At 38.1% G+C, this 19,188-nt stretch overlaps 1 protein-coding gene across 3 annotated transcripts in view; it reads right to left on the bottom strand.

Moving 5' to 3' along the window:
* AKT3 (AKT serine/threonine kinase 3) overlaps nt 1-19,188 on the bottom strand; it is a 310,972-nt gene that overhangs the window by 237,143 nt on the left and 54,641 nt on the right. The window contains exon 1 of one of the 3 annotated variants that reach the window (XM_078077907.1): nt 12,143-12,204. The exons of the other annotated variants lie outside the window; for them this stretch is intronic. The gene's annotated coding sequence lies outside the window, so the exon portion shown is untranslated. Of the gene's footprint in view, nt 1-12,142; nt 12,205-19,188 lie in introns of those variants that run through there. 3 annotated transcript variants of the gene reach the window in all.

Genomic DNA, 19,188 nt, shown 5'->3' with positions numbered 1-19,188 from the left:
TCCCTGCTCAGCAGGAGCCTGCTTCTCCCTCACCCACTCCCCCTGCTTATGTTCTCTATCTAGCTGTCTCTCTCTCTGTCAAATAAATAAATAAAATCGTTAAAAAAAAAAAAAATTACGATGTGGGGTGCCTGGATGGCTCAGTCGGCTCAGGTCATGATCACAGGGTTGTGAGATCAAGCCCTGCATCAGACTCCGCACTGGGCGTGGAACCTGCTGAAGAGTCTCTCTCCCTCTGCTACTTCCTCCCCGCACTCCCGGCGCTTGCCCACACGCATACTCTCTCTCTCTCTTTCTCTCTCAAATAAATAAAGAAATCTTTAAAAAACAAAAACAGAAATTATGATGCTAGGCCAATTTCGTAAAGTCAAAATTAGTTTTTTGTCAGCATACCCAGTAATTGTAAATGAAGAAAGCATCTATAGTTACCCCAAAATTTCTGAAAAAGAAGTTTAATATCTTCACAGTAACTCCTGAGTCTCTGAGAAGTTCTGGCATGTATTTAGTGACTCAACAATGTGAAATGGATAGATTTAAAATATGTTTATTTAAATTAATTTTTCATTCCTAGAGGCAAAAAAATAACCATTTATTCTCAGGCTAGATTGTTGATCATCTGTTCTCAAAATTTTTCATATCAACAGAAAACACTAAAATAAAATCATAAACAATGAACTTACCATATATTTTTTAATTGCCAAATTTGAGACTCCTATGTAATGATTTGCTCAACCTAACACATCATTTTCCAGAAACAAGGTTTTTAGGGAAAGAAAGATTGTGTCAAAATTATCTTTTTTATATGACTTATGTAAAATCAATGATCCATCCTCTACAGATGGCTATGAAAGCATCCAAAAGAATGTTTCTATGTGACAGAGTGCATCATGCTCCACAAAATGGACTGTTTTCCATACTATTAATAAGACTATTAACAGATTTTCTCTCAAACACTTCTTTTCAAGACTAACAAGTCTTGAAGGGACTTAGGACTTCTCATTTCAGAAAAAAAGTAAGATATGTGAATGGTTAGCACTGACCTGAGCTCACCTGAGAGGCAAATTATGCACGGCAAGGTAAGGACTGTTGACACTGTATTTAAAATGTAAATCCCCTAATCTTCCAATATCATTCACTCACTGTTCCAGAAACATTGCTAGAACTAAACCCAGTTTTCCAGACTGGGGCCAAGTATTTTATAGTGAATTTTAATGTTGGCTTATAGATCTGATATCTGTCATTTACCTTCTTTAGGACCTAAAGACAGACTTAACTGAACAAAAAAATATTTTAACAACTTATGAAAGCAAAAAAAAAAAAAAAATGCTATTTCTAAGTGTAATTACTCAACTATGAAATCAAATCAAATATCAGATTTTCCTACTGAATGAAAAATCATTATCCTTCTATTCTTCATTAAATACTGCCTACTAGCTGCATAGAATTATATGGATTATTACTTGCATAAAGAAAAATGATCCAATTTGAAGTTCATTACTGCTGATAATTAATAAAACCAATCACTTAATTTATAAATCATCATTTATTCTACTAAAACTCCTATAAGTTTTAAATAGTAAATAATCAGCCTATCCACTAGCATTTTGTTTCTGGAGATTTTAATCATTGTAACAATCGTACCAATTAAAGTCTTTAAAGTTTATATGCCCAGAATAAATCCCTGGTCATTTTTCATATTGGTAAGCTGTATTTCAGGGAATTTTGCTATCTTCAAAACTGAGTGTTCATAAATTTTATGAATTTTATTAAATGAATGAAAGCTAGTGCTTTCCAGTGAATTACGTGAAAGTTCACCTTCATTATCTAGCTTAAGGCTTGAGGTCAGAGCCCACCTGGGACAAAATATTCTAGCAGTCCCCTCAGGGACATTTGTCTTTGTTCCCATTGGCTAAAAGCATGCCAATTAACAAGAAAAATTTTACAACAGATTTAGAACAAGAAAGAATTCATAGAACAGATGTCCATACCAAAAGTCTTCATAGGATACTCAAATTTAAATGAAGACAATTATGGTGATATCAAAAAAGTTTAGTAAATCAATTTGGAAGGTTTCTAGACAAGCTAGACCCACTAACTGCATGCAGATTTTTAAAGTAAGTATATCCAAAACTACAGTAATACTCCAGAATAGCATCTGGAGTAGAGGCCAAAGGAGTGTTAAAGGTATCTCCCTAATAATTCTAGAATTTACATATCCTCTCTCCTTGAAGGTTTAAAATCAATTCCCTTTCAGTTTATGTCCTTTTAGATGTAAATACGGCTCTTGCATTAATGTCAGAAGATCTGGAAAGCTCAGCCTTTCACTACCTTTTCCACTCCATCTAGGTCCTCAGCACACCGTTAAGAGGGGGAGACTTCCCTTGAACACCCTCCCCTCCCTGAGTCACTGTCAGCCTGAGCTCTCCTTTCAATGTGGACTGCTCTGAAGGACAGTTATAAAACTGTAGACTTACATACCTGATTACAAGCCTGTAAATTGTGGTAAAAACCCAACTTTTAAAAAATGAAAACTACGTCATGACCAAAAATTGCCTCTATTTGCAAAATTCCTAACTCGAGATTTCCTCTAACAATATGTTAGATACTATTTTAATAACAGAATGGTTAATTCCTTTTTTAATCTGTTGTCATAAATAAGCAATATTCAGAAAGTAAAAGTGGAAGGAAGGAAGGAAGGAAATTAGTCAAAATGCAAATAGTGAATCCTTCTGAGAGAAAAGTACAGCTAAATGTTGAAAATAAGTGCCCGTATGCGCTACACGGCGGCAAAGGTAACCACCTAACACTCCTTCTTGGCCCTCATTCAAGGGCAATTGCAGTTTAAATAATGTATATACTGAGACTATACTTCCCCAAACACGGGGTCTACCTAGTCAGAGAAGCACGCATGTGCACGCTGAGGGAAAGAATGAATGGCTACAGTTTTAAGAAACCCTTTCACTAAAATTTATGCCAACTTAGAATAGAATTACATGTTCATGTTAACATTTAAATATAAATCATTAAATCCTGAGCAATGACCTCTAGAAAAGAAGACTGGTTTAAAAATACACTGCAACAAAGAATGGTAATGAAAGAAAAACACCAAAAAAGTCTATATTTAACTGGCTGCCCTGTCACTAGAAAGGTGCCCCATTACTACCATATGTTACTCAAATATGTTATCACACCTACAATTCATCATATGTCTCCCAAGAAATTAATTAGTTCTAACTTTTTCAACTTTGACAAAAACGTCTGCATCAGTCAGATCACTAGTTATTACAAACATTTCAAAATTCAAAGCTTTCTTCAGCTTGTATTTAACCTTTTAATTACTATTAATGATTTACCAACATTTAGAAAAGCATTCATTAGACAGATGTCTAATTCTAGAATTTTGAATAATGTAAAGTCATTTACACACACATTTACTTTTGGTGCACATTTACTAAGTTAATTTTTCAAAATAAAATTAATCGAAGGTCCAAAACCATTTACCATGATTTCACAGCTGCATTTAGGTTAAAGAACACTTAAAATTTTCATTTTCTCTAAATATCTAAAAAGTCATAAGAAGTTGAGATCGGAGAACTTACAGTAATAAATACATTCTATAATTATAAAATTTATATAAATTACAAGAAGGATACTTAAAGAGGACATGTTCATTTAAAAGAGATTTAACAAGCTACCATCAGTAAAAAGGAAACAAAAGTGACTAAGCAGATAATTTTAATAAATAATTTCTTTACCAAACTTTTTTTAAATTTAAGATTTTTTTATTCATTCATTTGAGAAAGAGAGAGAGCAGAGCGTGCGAGAGAACATGAGTGGAGGGGAGGCGCAGAGGGATGAGCAGACTCCCCGCTGAGCAGGGAGCTGGATGTGGGGCCCGATCCCAGGACCCTGAGATCAGGACCTGAGTCCAAGGCGGATGCTTAACCGACTGAGCCACTCAGGCGCCCCTTTACCAAACTTTTTAAAAGAGGGGAAAGAAAAGAGTCCTGTTTGATTTGAAATCACCAGCTGAGGCGACCCTCAACCATGCAAACCAGGTTCCATCCCCACTATTTTATTTAAACTACTCTGTGAAGGCTACCAATCACTTCCTAAGCATTCATTCAACAAACATCTGTTAAGCAATGAATGAAACAGACAAAATCCTGCTCTCACAGAGCTTACATTCTAATGGGAATGAAAGGGAAAACAAATGGAGTAAATGAGCGGTAAAAGTAAGTCTAAGTGAGTAAGCAGGACTTTAGTGGTGCTAAGTACTAATGTCTCCTGATTCCCTGTTAACCAAACAAAAATCCACCAAACCACAAACAACAAAAGCTCGCAGTGGCTTCAGTAAAGCCCTTAGAACACTAGTGGCTTCTCCTTCAGTTATCTAAACTAACAAAACAAGGGATGATCTAAAAATCATCTCCATCTAGGAAGGAATTAGATTTCCATTCCGAAGTTACTGCTTGGGTTGAAGGAAGTGTTCGGGTCAGAATGAGGGCAGCCGCTGGAACCTGCTGGAACAGCCAGGCTGCGGGCAGCTTTCACTCCTCTCTCTGCACAGACCCAGGCTCCTGCCTCCTGCAGAGGAAAATGGGACCTGCGGACTACGTCATTGTGGCGCTGGAGAAAAACCTCAGAGCTAGCAGAGGTCCTCTAGGGAGCTTTCCTTGACCTCCTCAAGGAGGCATAAGCACTTCTATCTCTTCACGCCTAGATTCCATAAAAAACAGGAATGATGTTCTTATTTATGTTTGTATTCTCAGAACCTCTCTGAAGTCTGGCCCAGGAGTTTAACTGGATTTTCATTGATAAAAGCACTGTTTTAGAAAGATTATTCTGTAATACACTGTATGTTAACTAAATTGAATTTAAATAAAATATTAAAAAAGATTATTCTGATACAATAAAAGAACGATTCAAAGTCTGAGGTTTATAACTGCTGTGAAATCATTTGTATTAGGTATAAGCGCACTGCTCTCTCCTGGGGCGCAAGGGAGAGTACCCATTCGTATTCGAATATCTATTAGGGTCTTACTATGTGGAAGGTTATATTAGAGGACACGAAAATGTAAATGACTGACATGGCTCTGTACCATCACAGAGGGTTTTTCCAGGGGGGGAAACCCATAATAAAAAAGAAAATAAATAATAATTTTAGGCAGTAAGTTCTATGATGGAAATTTACAGGGTTGATTTACGTTGACATTCTATTGCTTTCATTAGACACTCAAAGGCTTCAGACTACTCTACATAGGACATATTGCAAGGGAAAGACAGGACCTTAGGTAGGTATTGCAGGAATACAGGTAAAGGGATTGGAAGTTCAATTCAAATCAATTATCTTTTAATAAATATCACAATGCCTCATGTGCCACGAGGTGAGCATGAATAAAATCCCATCTTAGTCCCGAAGAAATTGAGTTTTGTTTTTTTTTTAAAGATTTTATTTATTTATTTGACACAGAGAGAGACAGTGAGAGAGGGAACACAAGCAGGGAGAGTGGAAGAGGGAGAAGCAGGCTTCTTGCCGAGCAGGGAACCCGATGCGGGGCTCAGTCCCAGGACCCTGGGATCATGACCTGAGCCGAAGGCAGAGCTTAACGACTGAGCCACTCAGGCGCCCCAGGAGCTTGAGTTCTAATGAGAGAAAGACGTGTACATAGATCATCCTGACAAGACAACGCAAGAGGTTTATGCAATCACAGAGAAGAGCAGTGAGCTGACCTAAAAGGAGTTAGGAAGTTTCCTAAATGGAAGAAAAAAAAAAAGCATACAACAATAAGAATAAAATGCAAATAACTTACATATTTTGAAGAAAGAATTACTAAGACAAGATAACAGCATGTGCAGAGGAGACTAAAGGAAGAGGAAGATAGAAACATTTACAGCCTAGCGAGTTGAAGAAACTTGGTGATCTGTCAGTAAAGGAAAGCTGAAGGGGAATCAGAGTTAACAAAAAAGAAGACGGGCTCGGTCTTGAAGATCCGAATTCATGAAGACACGGGGATATCCGCGGGAACTTTCAACTAGGGGCGCCTGAGTGGCTAGGCTGGTTAAGCAGCTGAGTCTTGGTTTCGGCTCAGGTCATGATCCCTGGGTCCTGAAATCGAGCCCCACATCGGGCTCCCTGCTCGGTGCGGAACCTGCTTCTCCCTCTGCCTCTGCTCTTCTCCACGCTCGCGCTCTCTCTCTCTCTCAAATAAATAAGTAAAATCTTTTAAAAAAATAAATATTCAACTAGAACATGAAAAAGAGGTTCTTTCATTCACTAGTAACAAATACTAGGGATTCGCTAACACACAGCTAACCTATCACACAGCTGAGAGAGCAGAACTAAGAGTTTGCAGAGAGGTCAGAAGAGGCTGGAGAACAGAGTAAGGATGGGGTATAGTAACATTCGGTGGGTATCAAAAGAAAATGTGTCCGTGAAAGAGCATTCTGACACAGGGATGAACCAAGAAGGTCAGATGCCAAGGAAGCCAAGAGAGATGGGTGTCCAATAAGGAATGGGTAGTAAACAGTATTACATGATACAGACTCTTAGAAGGCCAAACAGTAAAGGCCACTGAATATGGTAAACAGAGGTAATGACTAGCTGTAGAGAAGAGTTTTATCATGCGTAAGTCCTAGTTAGTCACAATGAGGAGCATAAAGACTAATGTATGAACCGTATTCTTGTAACATAAATTTGTTATTTTATAAACATACCTAATACTTATTAGAAGAACTGAATATGTAAGCAAATTTTTAAAATTATGTAAGAGTAACAGTAACAATTTCTGGTAATAGATAACTTTTAAAATAATTTGTTTTCCTAAGAAAAAAATTTCCAAGTTAAAAAATACTCAATATGTTTTTTTAAAAAAATTCTTGTCATTTAGACATAAATGAAGCATAGGTATGACACAATGTGACATCTGAGATTTGCTTCCATATAATCCAAGAGGTAAAAGAGTAAGTGGATATACAGTTGGCCATGAGTTGAAAATTTCTAAAGCTGGTATATTATTACATGGGTGTTGATTATGCTGTTCTCTCTACTTTTGTACATGTTTGAAATTTCCTAATAAAACATCTTATTACCTAAGAGAAAACAAAAATAAATATCTGTATTTATCCTAACTCTACAGTAAATCATGCTTACAAGGATCTGAAATTAACCTCAAACTGTCAAAAGGAATGAAAACAGTAGAATTTCTACAAACTGAACTTATAAAACATAAATAGAAAAAAAACCAGCATAAACGAATTCTAGAAGCTAGCTTTGGTTTCATGACAATTTTAAATTATAAAATGCCATGGACTAAAATCTTACAATCAAATCATGAAATATAAATGCTAGGTTTTTCCCAAGAAGGTGACATACATATATGTATCTCATCATAACATAAGGTAATTAAATTACTTAAGGCAAAGGTCTCTGACAGTCTTGCACAGGACAGAGGGAGGAGCTTAGATCTGTTACAGCTGACACTGGCTGGAAGCTGTTAATTCTCATAATTCTTCCTCATTTCCGTTACCAGATGTCTTTTTACCTAAATAATTCCAATTCATTCTGCAAGTCCCCATGTTACTCATTTCAGGAGTCTGACCCCAACTCCACACACTAGGAGAAAATGTCATTCCCTATCTTCCCACAGAACCCTATCCTCATCACATAAACTGTTCACTGTAGCACCATGAAGGGCTATGTCTTCTTAAAAATCTTATGGAGATAAAAATCACATATCACAGAAGTCACCATTTTCAAGTGTACAATCTGTGGGTTTCAGGTTATTCACAAGGCTGTGTACCCATCACCACTGTCTTAATTCCAGAACTTCTCATCACCCCAGAAGGAAATGCTGAGCCCATCAGCAGTCCCTCCCCAGCCCCTCCTCCTCTCGGCCCCTGGCAACCACTACCCTGCTCTCTGCCTATGGATTTGCCTATTCCGCACATTTCATATAAATGGAATCGTACAATACGTGACCGTTGTGTCTGACTTCTCCTACTTAGCATAATGCTTTCAAGGTACATCCATTTTGGAGCATGTATCAGTATTTCACTCCTTTTCTGGAGGAGTGATATTCCATTTTCTAAATTACACCATATTTTGTTTTTCCATACAACAGTTATTGGACATTTGGGTGATTTTCACTTTGGGGCTATTATGAATAATGCTACTATGAACATTCATATGCAAGTTTTATGGAAACACAGGATTTCAATTCTCTTGGGTCTATTTCTCTAGGTGTGGAACTGCTGGGTCATATGGTAACTCTGTGTTTAAGTTTTTTAGGAACTGCCGAACTGCCTTCCAAAGCAGCTTCACTGTGTTCTAATTCCAGGAGCCTGTGTGAGGGCCCCCCTGTCTCTGTGACCTCGCCAACGCTTCCTATGATCTCTTTGATTACAGCCATCTTAGAGGGTATGAAGTGATATCTCATGTCATTGTGATTTCCATTTCTCTGATGGCTAATAATGTTGAGCATTTTTTCATGTATTATTGGTCCTTTGTGTAACTTCTCTGGAGAAATGTCAATTCGGATTCTTCACCATTTTTTATTTCTCTTTTATTGTCGTCTTTTATAGTTGAGTTATAAAAATTCTGTGATATGTGCTGGGTACTACACCTTTATTAGATATCTGTTACAGATATTTTCTCCCATTCTGTGGGTCATCTTTTCACTTTCTTAATAGTGTCCTCTGACCCAGAAAAGTTTTTAATTTTGATGAAGTCCAATTTATCAGCTTTTCATTTCAAAAGCTTGTGCTTTTGATGTCAAATCTAAAAAACTATTACCCAATCGAAGGTCACAAAGATTTACCCATTTTCTCCTAAGAGGTTTACAGTTTTAGTTCTCACGTTTAAGTCCCCTTTGAGTTACTTTTTATACATAACGTGAGGTAGGGGTTCAAATTCATTCTGTTGCATGTGGAAATCCAGTTGTCCCAGTACCATTTGTTGAAGACTATTCTTCCCCACTGACTAGTCTTGCCACCCTTGTCAAACATCAACTGACCACAGATGTATGGGTTTTTCTGGACTCTCAATTTTCTTCCATCACCTATAGGTCTATATACTCCACGTCTTTTATTCCCTGCATGAAATGTGGGAAGCACTCAACAAAGGTTTTATAGTTAAAGAAATAACGAAAGGATGAAAGTTTTGAGCCAACCAATACCTCAGAGAGCATTATCCTATCCCATCATTTAAAAAGCAAAAAACCAAGACCTAAAAGAAGTCAGTTGATGAACTCGAAGGAAAAGAACAAGAGACTGAGGTAGGTCCAGAATTCACCTCTCCTAACTTCTGGTGCAGGGCTCTTTCCATAATGTCATACGGCTTCTCAAGTAAACCAAGTTGCTTTCACATCTGGCAATGTGCCTGTGAAAACCGCATGTACATGAGAGACCAACATGTATGAGAAGACTTAATCAAAGGGGAACCTTCCTAAGTGTAACTCACCGAACAGCCTTACAACCAAACTGGGCCAGAAAATAATATACCACTGAATATAATGTTTCCCTCCAGCCAACTGTCCTCTTACTGTATTTTCAGCTCAAGAACACAGCTAGTCTGTCCTGAGACAGACACTTTCAGTCCTGAAATTATTCTAAATGGAAGAAAACCATCTGTGCCACAGTAAAGATGATAAAGTGATCAGGTGCCTAGTTCCATTACCCTCCTCTCTTCATTTCCCACCAACATCGTGACCCTTCACACACTACTAAGTATTGTGAAGAAGGCAGAAATCGACAATCAACATTTATTGTAAAGATTTATTTTTATTTATTTTATCAACCATCAACATTAATCTGACTTTGCTTGACCGACCAGAAATTTATCTGCCTGCTTCCAAAAACCAGAGAAATTTAAGAGCAGAGAGCAGAAACATAAAGGGAAACAAATGAACAGCTAGCTAGAAGACCAGTTTTCTAAAAGATATATGGGGAGGAAAAGAAGATACATGACCACGTAAAACTTAGGGGAAAAGGGAAGAGGCGAAGTGTTCGAGCTTACTGGCTGCAGCTACATGTCCATGTGAGGGAACCGCTGTTGGTACAGACGCTCCACACACAGTACATCTAAGACAGCTTCTTATAGTCGAGGACATAGTCCAGCTTCAGTGGAATGACACCCTCTTCCCTGAACCTCTCCATGAGCCCCCCAAGCACAGCTAGCTGCTCCTTCCAGAGTGTACCCTCCCCTCCTGCACACCTGCATTACTCTATAAGAAGAGTGTACAAGCATCAGGGCGGGCCGATCTGTTAAAAAACAAACCAACCTGAGTATGACTAGAACTGAACGCTGCAGTTGTTGGCCACCTCTGCTAATAAGGCCTTTCTCGGTTCCTAGCCAAAAGCCCAACGGGAGGTCCCAGTAAGAGACTTAAGGGACCAACAAGCAGCAGGTCTGTGTGGTGATGGACAAGGGAGCTGGGGAACCGTCTCTAGAGAACCAGATAAAGGAATTCTTGAGGGCAAGATACTGTATGTTCATCACAAAGAGGTCTGGGTAAAACAGAAGAAAACAGTGACTGGGAAAGACTGGTCTGGAGGTGAAGGTAAAAGCTTTGGAGTCTGGAGTCCTGATTTTAAGATGTGCCTCCACTGTAACCTCTTTAGAAAGGTCACTTGGTCTCTGTGTCTTTTTCAAGTCCTCTTTTGTGAAATGTGAATGAGAATGCTGATCTCACTGTAAGGATCAAATGGTAGATGTCGTGTCGATCAAAGGCCCAGTCCAGATCCCCACACACTAGCAGGTAACGGGCCTCTTGCTGTGTTCATTCTTTCCCATCCAGCAACAGGCTGGGTTTTGGGGGCAGAGTCAAAAAACCCTCTTCCCTAAAAATATTTCCTGCAACAGATGTCAATGTTTGAGGTTTTACCATAAGGAAATTCTGTTTGGATTTTCAAGAGCCCCAATTAAATGTAAAATAATCTGCCATTAAGTGTGTCTGCTCATCTTTCAGAGATAACCTGTCAAGGCCCAAAAGTACTGGGGTCTCCCCTGATCACGATAAAACAGGGCAAGGCCTATGGAGGGTGACCCCAAATGAGGAGGTTGAAGGAGTAAGGGAAAAAAAAGCAGTAAAAGAGTCCCAGAGACAAAGTTTTTCTAGTATTTATCCTATTATGCTCAGTCTCATCTAACTGTACCACTACATACATTGTTAGAAAACTCATAAATTCACCAGTAAACCAATACAACCAATTTAAGGTTATTTTTACATTACAAAATAGAAACCCCTGCCACAGATCCAGACCCACAGATTTTCCCCCTTTCTTTAATGGCTCCACTTTCACAGGCTCCGTTCCTTTTTTGATGTCAATTTACTGCCCTCTTCCCTTTGTTTGTATCACTGCTGCAATATTATGTTGTATAAAATCGTAACTCTGAGTTTATATAAAGTTAGGGGCGCCTGGGTGGCTCAGTCGTTAAGCGTCTGCCTTCGGCTCAGGTCATGATCCCGGGGTCCTGGGATCGAGCCCCGCATCGGGCTCCTTCATCGGTAGGAAGCCTGCTTCTCCCTCTCCCGCTCCCCCTGCTTGTGTTCCCTCTCTCTCTGTGTCTCTCTCTGTCAAATAAATAAATAAAATCTTAAAAAAAAAAAAGTAATAAAAGTTAATCTTGGGCACACATCATTTTTCTTCTGAATGAAAATGTGTCACTTGATAATTATTTTATGTTAATATTAATAATATATTATGTTAATATTCATTACATAGAAAGTAAGTTTTCTTTACTTTCTTTCAAGTTTGACTTCTGTGGCTCCAGAAGCATATTTGTCTGCCAATTACAACTAAAATGGTATCTATTATTAAGAGTTGTGATTTTTATTATTAAAACAAAAAAACAAAGTCCCAAACTGCATTTTAATGATGTGCTTTTGACCACTATCGCCAAAGAAACGCTGAGCCCTGGGATCAACTGTCTGCCGTTTCCCCAAACTGTCAACTGTGTGCTGAGTCACTGTGAATTTGACAAAATCTTAGTACAGATGGCATGATAACTATGCCACCCAAATTATTAATACAGTTGATGTAAGACAAAAACCATCACAGTCTCTCTAGTCTTATTTCTGTTATTAAGGAGAAACCACTACCACTCTTCCCCAAGTTCCAACCCAAATTCTCAGTCACTCACCCGCCCTCCATCTTACGAATCCTGTGCTTCCTCTCCGCCTGTGGGCTCCACCAAAGGGGACTCTATAAAGTAAATGTGGAGACAATTATTGCCAAAAGTGAAAGAATTAGAGAGTCTTAATAGTTCTAGAAAGGCTCATAAATTAAGTCCTCGATTCATTAAGTTAGAGAGGAGAAAGTCAAAATCCAAACGCTAGTGAGTAGGAATAGATGATACTCCAATTTTAAAATATCAGAACAAGTCTAATGTTTGAAATACAACTTTTCAAAATCCAGCAAAACAAAACTAGTAGTATTTGTGGAGAAAGATCTCCAAGGCACTTCTGTTTTCCTGGACTAACAGAAAAACTCAACCTATCAATGAAACCAGAGAAAAGAAAAGAAAGATATGAATAAAAACAAATTAAGAAGTACATTTTAAAGGTCATGTACATGTACAGAATATTAAAGTTCTCTTTTCTTCTACTGTGAACATAGTTGGGCTCCAGCTCTAAGCCGGACAATAGCATCTACCTTCTCCTCCCCTGTGGATAGAGCAAAGTGGCATCTCCCGCCCTTCTCCCTTCTTAATTAATATTAATATATTATTACACATTATTAATATTAATATTATTACACATTAATATTATATTAATATTATCACACATTCCCCATCAATGAAGAGCAAAATCACCAGATCATTTCGAATTTTCCTCCATTACCCCATATGTAAAATTTATACCAAGTCAAAATAATGATAATAGGAGGTTAAATAAACACAACACTTGTTATGTTAGAGGCTCAGTGCTAAATGCTTTCCATAAATTACTTCATTGGCACAACCACTGTATAAGACAGTGTTATGGATGGAAAGTTTATGTCCCCCTCACCACCACCACCAAAGTCATATATGGAAGCCCTAACTCCCCAACTGACAGTGTTTGGAGATGGGCCCTTTGGTAGGTAATTATATTTAGATGAGGTAGTAAGGGGGGACCCGCATGATAGGATCAGCATCCTTATAAAGGAATATACCAGAGAGCTTGTTCTGTCTTTCTCCACCACGTGAGGAAACAACAAGGAGGTGCTGCCCACGAGCCAAGAAGACAGTCCTCACCAGAACCCAATCATGCTGGCACCCTGTGTTCAGACTCCCCACTCTTTAGAACTGTGAGAAAAAGCTCTCTGCTTTTTAAGCTGCTCAGTCTCTGGTATTTTGTAATGGCAGCCCAAGCTCACGAATTCCCCATTTTACAGACGAGACAATTATGGCTTAGACAGGCTTAAATAACTTCTCTACAGTGGACCCCCAATTACAGCAGCAGAGCCAGGATTTAAACCTGGTTTTTAACCAACACCACTCCACTGATGTCTCTAATACCCTCTACTGAGGGTCTAATATGTATCACCAACTGTGCTTAGTGTAAGAGATCAAAATAAGGTCCCCTTAAGGAACTCACGCATCTAATCATACATTATAGATAAACATATGGATTGCCAAGGTTTCCTTGAGGTTTGATACTGAAGAAATATTTACTGCAATAAACAGAAAAACCATCAAACAATGATACATCGTGGTAAGTGTTACATGAGTGGGTCACATAAAGCAACACAGGTCTGCAGGAGAAAGCAGTTAACTCTGGGGGTGATTAAGACAATGACTGTGAGATACAGAGAGTATGAAAAAGGTTCTAAAAGAAATAAATGAAACACAGTCAGAACAGGGCATGATTAATTACTTTTGGAGGGAATTTACCAGGGATTACGAGCAGAAGTAACACATAAGCTGTCTCTTCAAAGATGAATAGACTCTCATTACTGGAATAACATGATTCCAGATTGAATAGACTGTATGGAAAAAGCACAGAGTTTGAAAATGTGACTGGCTACTCTTCCTGATCCTGTATTCAACACTGTAGCTTACGGTATAAAATATCTTCACAGGTGCCCCGTTGTCGCATCTCCTCGTTTTTCAAACCACCCTACACAAAGCATAAAAGTCATCATCCTAAAACACAGATCGGATTGACATCCCGTTCAGAAACATTCCATAGTCCTACTCTGCCCACAAGATGCTATTTAAATTCCTGAGACTAGAATGTTCGACCTCTCACAATCTGTGCCTGTTTTTCCTTTCCTTCCCCATTCACCTTGAGTCATGATTCCTCTCTGCTGAAGCTCCACCAGACTATGTACTGCTCCCCCACAGGGCCTGTGGAAATGTCTCCATCTGGACTCGGGCCCAGCTTCCAGACCCATGCCAAAGACCTCCTGTGGAAGTATAACTTTGCCTACGATCTCACTTACGAGACTGGCCTCACGTTAGCTACATCCCTGCGTGTCTGTCTCCAGGAAAGACTGTAGTAGCTGCTTGAAGGATGGCCCAGACCCTACAGGCAAAGATCTTAAAAAAAAAAAAAAAAAAACACAGCAGATCTTTGAGCGTCTGCATCAGGGTACTAGAAAGAGGCCGATCGTTACAATGCAGTGTGATAAGAGCGATAATAGACAAATACACGGCGCATGTGAGAGAATCACCTAACTCAGCCTGCAGAGAAGATGACAAACAGATTCTTAAAAGGTGAATATGAAGAAGACATAAGTAAAACAGGCACAGATATGAAATAGCGCCATGTGTGAGAAGGACCGGAAGAAATTCAATGTTGCTAGAATGTGAAACACGGAGCCAGAAATGGCAAAGTAAAAACCTAAAGAGATGAAGGGCTTTATATAGTGTGTTACGAACATTATGCTGTGGGTCAGCAGCTCAGAACTACCAAGTCCAAGTTTGTGCTGTGTCAACACTAACTTTAAGCTATACCAGAAACATTTTAGAGTAATTAGACAGGTAGTATCTTCACATGTCACAAATCAAACAGATTTATTTTAATATTTATTTATTTGAGACAGACAGAGAGAAAGAGCACAAGCAAGGGGGAGGAGCAGAGGGAGAGGGAGAACCCACAAGCAGACTCCCCGCAGAGCAGGGAGCCCGACACGGGGCTCAATCCCAGGAAGGCAGATGCTTAACGCACTGAGCCACCCAGGCGCCCCTACCACAAATCAAACAGATTAAAAGGGTCTATCACACCCCTGTCTGTCATCTGCCCAGTTCATACCCTGCTTTCTGGGGTAAAGCATTAGTTTCTTATTTTTCCTTCCAGACTTCCTTTACACCAATTTAAGCAAATACAACTACATAATCTTATTTCCTCCCCTTTACACAGAAAGTAATACATAATATGTTCTGCACTTGGCTCTTTTCCTTTTTAATTGCAGTAATTTTTCCATAATTTTCCATATAAATACTATTCTTCCTACTCCTTTTCAAATGTATAATATCCATTGCATTGCTGTATCAAAATTTACTCAACCAATCCACTATTAATAGACATTTTTCCCACTCTGCTGCACTGTTATTTTGGTTCACACATATAAAGAAAATCTAGCTTCATGCAGATATGGGGAGAAAAAACTAATAAACTTTTTGGGTTAGTGTGGATAATCTCCAGATCTTTTACTATTAACATACAATATTTGTATGAATAATCCTGTACATACGTCATTATGAAATATGCAAACGTACCTGTAGGACACATTCCCAGAAGTAGGAATATACACTCGTAATTTTGATATATATTATCAAATTGTCCCAGAGGGATGGAACCAGTGCAGACTAAGCAATGACAGTACCTCGTTCCCCACAGAAAGGACAGAATCTTAGGAAACTCTACCCTTTAAAAACCTAATCTAGGAAGAACAATCCAGAAGAAGAATGAGAAAAGCAGTCAAAGAAGTTAACAAAAGAGGAACTATGGGTTTCTAGAAGTCAAGCAAGAAAAGATGATTGTTCATTAGTGTCAAATATATAGCAAAGAGATCTACTAAAATAATAATTAACTAAAATATAAAATTTAAATAACTAAAACAGCCTGGTACTCATGAAAAAACAGAATGGATCAACATAGCATAAAAAATACAGTAATGAAGAATAAAGGTAATTAAAAATAAAAGAATTAAGAATAAAAGAAAGATAATACTGTTATCCACTAGAAGAAACCAGAACTCTGTGGAGAAATGGCTGATTCTAAAGCTGGAAAAGGGAAAGGACAGGATAAGCCTGGAGTATCTTACTGTGTCAGAATGTCAGAAAGTCTTCACAAATCGATGGGAACATGTCAAAAGAATACAGGAGCTTACTTAAAGGGGCTTCCATGGGACAAACCTAGGGTAATTTGAGCATTTAAAAATTAATAATGAGGGGTGCCTGGGTGGCTCAGTCGGTTAAGCATCTGACTCTTGATGTCAGCTCAGGTCATGATCTCAGAGTTGTGAGATCAAGCCCCACATCGGGCTCCACACTGGGCATGGAGCCTGCTTGGGATTCTCTCCCTCTCCCTCTGCCCCTTCTCCACTTCTAACAAAAAAATTAATTAATTAATAATGAGAATACCACCTCACACCTGTCAGAATGGCTAAAATCAAAAACACAAAATACAACAAGGATTAATGAGGATGTGGAGAAAAAGGAACCCTAGTGACAGCTGGTGGCAATATAAATTGGTGCAGCCACTGTGGAAAACAGTATGGAAGTTCCTTAGAAAATAAAAAATAGAACTAGTATATCAATCCAGTAATTCCACTACTGGGTACTTATCCAAAGAACACAAAAATACTAATTCTAGAAGATATATGCACCCTTATGTTTATTGCACTATTATTTACCGTAGCCAAGATATGGAAGCAACCCAAGTGTCCACTGATACATGAAGAGATCAAGAAGATGCGATATGTATATAAAACAGAATATTATTCAGCCACAAAAAAAGAATGAAATCTTGCCATTTGCAACAACATAGATGGATCTAGAGAATATCATGCTAAGTGAAACAAGTCAGAGAAAAAACAAATACCATATGATTTCACTCATACCTAGAATTCAAGAAATAAAGAAAAAAATGAGACAAAAAAACAGATTCTTAAATATAAAGAACAAACTGGTGGTTGCCAGAGAGGAGGCGGGAAGATGGGTGAAATAGGTACACTTACCACAATGAGCACTGAGTAATGTACAGAATTGCTGAATCAGTATATTGTACACCTGACACTAATATAGTATGATAATTATAACGGAATTTTAAAAATAAATATTTTAGGAATTCTTAATCTCAGGAAACAACCTGAGGGTTGCTGGAGTGGTGGGGGGTGGGAGGAATGGGGTGCCTGGGTGATAGACATTGGGGAGGGTATGTGCTATGGTGAGCACTGTGAATTGTGTAAGACTGTTGAATCACAGACCTGTACCTCTGAAACAAATAATACATTATATGTTAAAAGAAAAAAAAAAAAAAGAAGAAGATAGCAGTAGGGGAAAAATGAAGGGGGTGGGAAATCAGAGGGGGAGACGAACCATGATAGATGCTGGACTCTGAAAAACAAACTGAGGGTTCTAGAGGGGAGGGGGGTGGGGGGATGGGTTAGCCTGGTGATGGGTATTGAGGAGGGCACGTTCTGCATGGAGCACTGGGTGTTATATGCAAACAATGAATCATGGAACACTACATCAAAGACTAATGATGTAATGTATGGTTATTAACATAACATAATAATAAAAATAAATAAATAAGTAAATAAATATTTTAAGGATATCTAGGTGGCTCAGTCAGTTAAGTGTCTGCCTTTGGCTCAGGTCATGATCCCAGGGTCCTGGGCGAGAGTCCCGCGTCAGGCTCCCTGCTCAGCGGGGAGTCTGCTTCTCCCTCTGCCTGCCACTCCCCCTGCTTGCGTTCTCTCTCTCTCTCTGACAAATAAACAAATAAAATCTTTTAAAATAAATAAATAAAAGTAACTATTTTAAAGAAAAATAAATTTTTAAAAAGTTAATAGTGATAGTAAAAAATTATTAGCCATTGAATAAAACAGAATTCACGAGGGAAAATGAAATTTCTTCTTTCTAGTAAAAAGTCAATTAAAACGAGAAAGGAACAAGAGAATTAGAAAAACCACCATGAATCCTTAATAACTGATTCAAACAAGAACCATAAATAGATGTTAAAACTGGTGGGTCAAAGTCTGAGACATTACACAGTCATAAAGCATCACACCACAAGATTCTTATTACTTACAAAATACCACTGCAACCGGTGACCAAAGTTACCATCACCAGGATTGGGACAAATCAACATCATGCGTCTCCTGATTAAAGTAAACTGAAGAGACAGAACAACTGATACTTCTGTTGTATGATGAAACATCATGATGTCACATACTGAGACTTGCAAGATGACCTAAGGTGTTTTTTGAGGGGGAGGAATAAAAGTTATTATTGGCAATATCAAAATTATAGTATTGCACGGATATTAATTTCTTGATTTTGATAACTACACATTATGTGACATAAAGTCCTCGTTTTAGGAAACACAGACTGAAGTGTATAAGGGCACAAGGTGCATTATATCTCAAATTCACTTTCAAATGGTTCAGAAAGAAATCTATATATTTGAACCTAAATATATTTAACCATCTAAACATATTTTTTAAAAATCTCCATAAATGTATTTAAAGTATCATATATAAAGAGGAACAAAGAAGGGGACAGAGAGAAAAGGAGGCGAGAGAAAGAAAAGAGAAAACAAAATGTAGAAAAATGCTACCATTTGAGGAATGGGTATATGCACTTCTTTGTACATCCTCTGTCAAATGCCTGTTCATGTTCTTTGCCCATTTTTCTATCAGGTCATTTATCTTTTTCTTAATAATTTATGGAAGCACACTGTATAGTAAGAATGTTAGGGGCGCCTGGGTGGCGCAGTCAGTTAAGCATCCAACTCTTGATCTCAGCTCAGTCTTGATCTCAGGGTCATGAGTCTGAGCCCCACATTGGGCCTACTTTAAAAAAAAAAAAAAAAGGAAACAAAGAAAGAAAAGAAAAATGTTAATCCTCATTTTTTCCCAACACATCATGCCCTTTGTTATAGAGCAAATTTAATTTTTGCAAAATCAAATCTTTAAGACTTTCTAATGAGTATTCCTAATCACAATAATGGTGATGTTTGGGTGATGGGGTTA

Source organism: Halichoerus grypus, chromosome 7, assembly GCF_964656455.1.
Source record: "Halichoerus grypus chromosome 7, mHalGry1.hap1.1, whole genome shotgun sequence".
NCBI classification, from domain to species: domain Eukaryota; kingdom Metazoa; phylum Chordata; class Mammalia; order Carnivora; family Phocidae; genus Halichoerus; species Halichoerus grypus.
The sequence above is the reverse complement of the archived record's forward strand: the minus strand, read 5'-3'. Positions and strand labels throughout refer to the sequence as shown.